Source organism: Podarcis vaucheri (genome assembly GCF_965113315.1).
Source record: "Podarcis vaucheri genome assembly, chromosome: 5".
NCBI lineage: Eukaryota > Metazoa > Chordata > Lepidosauria > Squamata > Lacertidae > Podarcis > Podarcis vaucheri.
Window position 1 is genome coordinate 89,801,950 of NC_138763.1, and position 2,756 is coordinate 89,804,705.

Genomic DNA, 2,756 nt, shown 5'->3' on the forward strand with positions numbered 1-2,756 from the left:
TTTCCAGACTCGTGATCTTCTTGGTCACCTTCCTCTGCACACGTTCCAGCTTGTCAACACCCTTCCTAAATTGTGGCGCCCGGAATTGGACACAGTATTCCAGGTGGCGTCTGACCAGGCAGAACAGAGTGTGACTATTATTTCCCTTGATCTGGATGCTATACTTCTGTTGATGCAGCCTAGAATAACATTAGCTTTTTTTGCTGCTGCTGCATCACACTGTTGACTCATGTTAAGTTTGTGGTCCACTAAGACGCCTAGATCCTTTTCACATGTACTACTAGTAAGCCAGGTGTCCCCAATCATCTTATATTTGTGCCTCTGGTTCTTCCTGCCTAAGTGACATTTGTCCCTGTTGAAATCAATTTTGTTAGCTTGGGCCCAGTTCTCCAATCTGTTCAGGTCATTTTGAATTACGATTCTGTCTTCTGCGGCATTCGTTACCCCTCTCAGTTTGGTGGGGTCTACACATCTACACATTCGATGGGACGCTGGTGGCGCTGTGGGTTAAACCACAGAGCTAAGAACTTGCTGATCAGAAGGTCGGCGGTTCGAATCCCCGCGACGGGGTGAGCTCCCGTTGCTTGGTCCCTGCTCCTGCCAACCTAGCAGTTCGAAAGCACGTCAAAGTGCAAGTAGATAAATAAGTACCGCTCCAGTGGGAAGGTAAACAGTGTTTCCATGCGCTGCTCTGGTTCGCTAGAAGTGGCTTAGTCATGCTGGCCACATGACCCGGAAGCTGTACGCCGGCTCCCTTGGCCAATAAAGCGAGATGATTTAACCCACAGCGCCACCCGTGTCTGAAATGAAATCTCAGAAATCTGCCTAATAGCTAGTGTTAAATTCGAACTTCAGCTTAGTCCCTGTGCCTCTGGTGGGGTGGGAGGACGAAAATGCAAAAAACCAAAAACCTCCAGTGCCTTTTTTTAAAAGCATTTTGCCTTACTAATGAAATGTATGTTGAAGCTGCTCCCAGTTTGACCCTTTTGTTTTTACTGTTTTTGTAGAATTATAGAATTGTAGAGTTGGAAGGGACTGTGAGGGTCATCTAGCTGCCCAACCCCTTGCAATGCAGGAATCTTCTTTGCCCAGCGAACCCACAGCCTTTACTTTAAGAGTCGTATGCTGTATGGACTGAGCTATCCACTATCTGCTATTGCCCTGTGAATTTTCCCTTCCTAGGCATTGGGTGGGGTGGGGGGAGGAAGAAATAAACTTGCATGTCTGAAAGGTTTGTCCCATTTAACCTCTTTTTCTTTTCCTTTATTTCTTTCTTTATACCACCACCCCCTTTTCTCTTCATGCTTATATTGTATTTAGGACAAAGTTTTAGTTGTACAAAAAAAGAGGGAAATATATTTAATATTAACTTTTGTAATTCTCTCTATAAACCCTAATAAAATGTATTCAATTTGTGTGTGTGAAAAGTTTGCCACAGGGCCCGCAGCACTGAGACTAACCCCATTGGTTTGTAAATATTTATTTACAGTGGTATTTCGGGTTAAGTACTTAATTCGTTCCTGAGGTCCGTTCTTAACCTGAAACTGTTCTTAACCTGAAGCACCACTTTAGCTAATGGGGCCTCCTGCTGCTGCCGCTGCGCCGCCAGAGCCCGATTTCTGTTCTTATCCTGAAGCAAAGTTCTTAACCTGAAGCACTATTTCTGGGTTACCGGAGTCTGAAACCTGAAGCGTATGTAACCTGAAGCGTATGTAACCCGAGGTACCACTGTACTTGCCTTTGGTGCCCAAGATGAAGGGCAAGTTGTACGGAAGCCAAGCAGACCAGCAGTTGACAGAATAGAATCCTCAACTGTGCCTGAAAGCAAGGAAAGTCATAATAAGGCACACACTATTCTGTCTCCTGACATTTTCCACCGCTGCCTACTTTGCAGTATCCGCTGCCTGAGGCGTCTTTCTCCCTCCAAGCAGAGGCAGCTGAGGGCCAGTCTTGTTCACAGCCCTCCTTCCTTTCACCAGGACACCCAACCCCAAGCACCAACCAGACCCAGGCCTGCTTAGCTAACACTGCAAGGGACAGGACACAGATAGCTTTATGAATTGCGGCTTCTACGAGGTGTGAATAAACTTGCTGTTCCTGTTTGCCTTCCCCTCCCAATCAGGTTATTAAGAACCTCACCTAGTCATGAGGAAAAACTGCTTGCGGTGGCAGATGGCACCCGAGATAATTGTGGTTACAGGAATGAAGAAACAAATGTGTGTGCATTTGGGTGGATAGTGGAACCTAAATATTAGTAGAATTGTGTGCCAGTTCTGGAAGTGTGTGTACCTATAAAGAGGAGTCTCTGCTGTATTGTGGGCAGAATGCTATTTATGGGCTTCCTCCTTTCTGCTTTCCATTAGATGCTTTTGGAAATAAACACCTGAGGTTTCTCCATAGAAATAAGTTGGGTTTTTTGGGGTTGGTTTGTTTTTTAATTTAGATTTTCAGATTTACAAACAATCATCAAGCAAACAAATAAAACCATTTCCACAAGTTCCCTTGGACTTCCCTCCTCCCTGTCTGTGGGTAATTTTATTAACTTTTTCTCCCGCATCTTCTCTGTCAATCCAAGTCTATTAAATCTCCAATAAAACCACAGTCCAACTTTTAACTACAAGCATCATTCCAATCCTACTAATAACCTTAATTTTGTGTGTGTGTGTGTGTGTGTGTGTGTGTGTGTGTGTGTGTGTATTTCTTTCCCATTCCTTATTAAAATTTTGGTCTTCCTGATTCCTAATCCCTCCGATCAG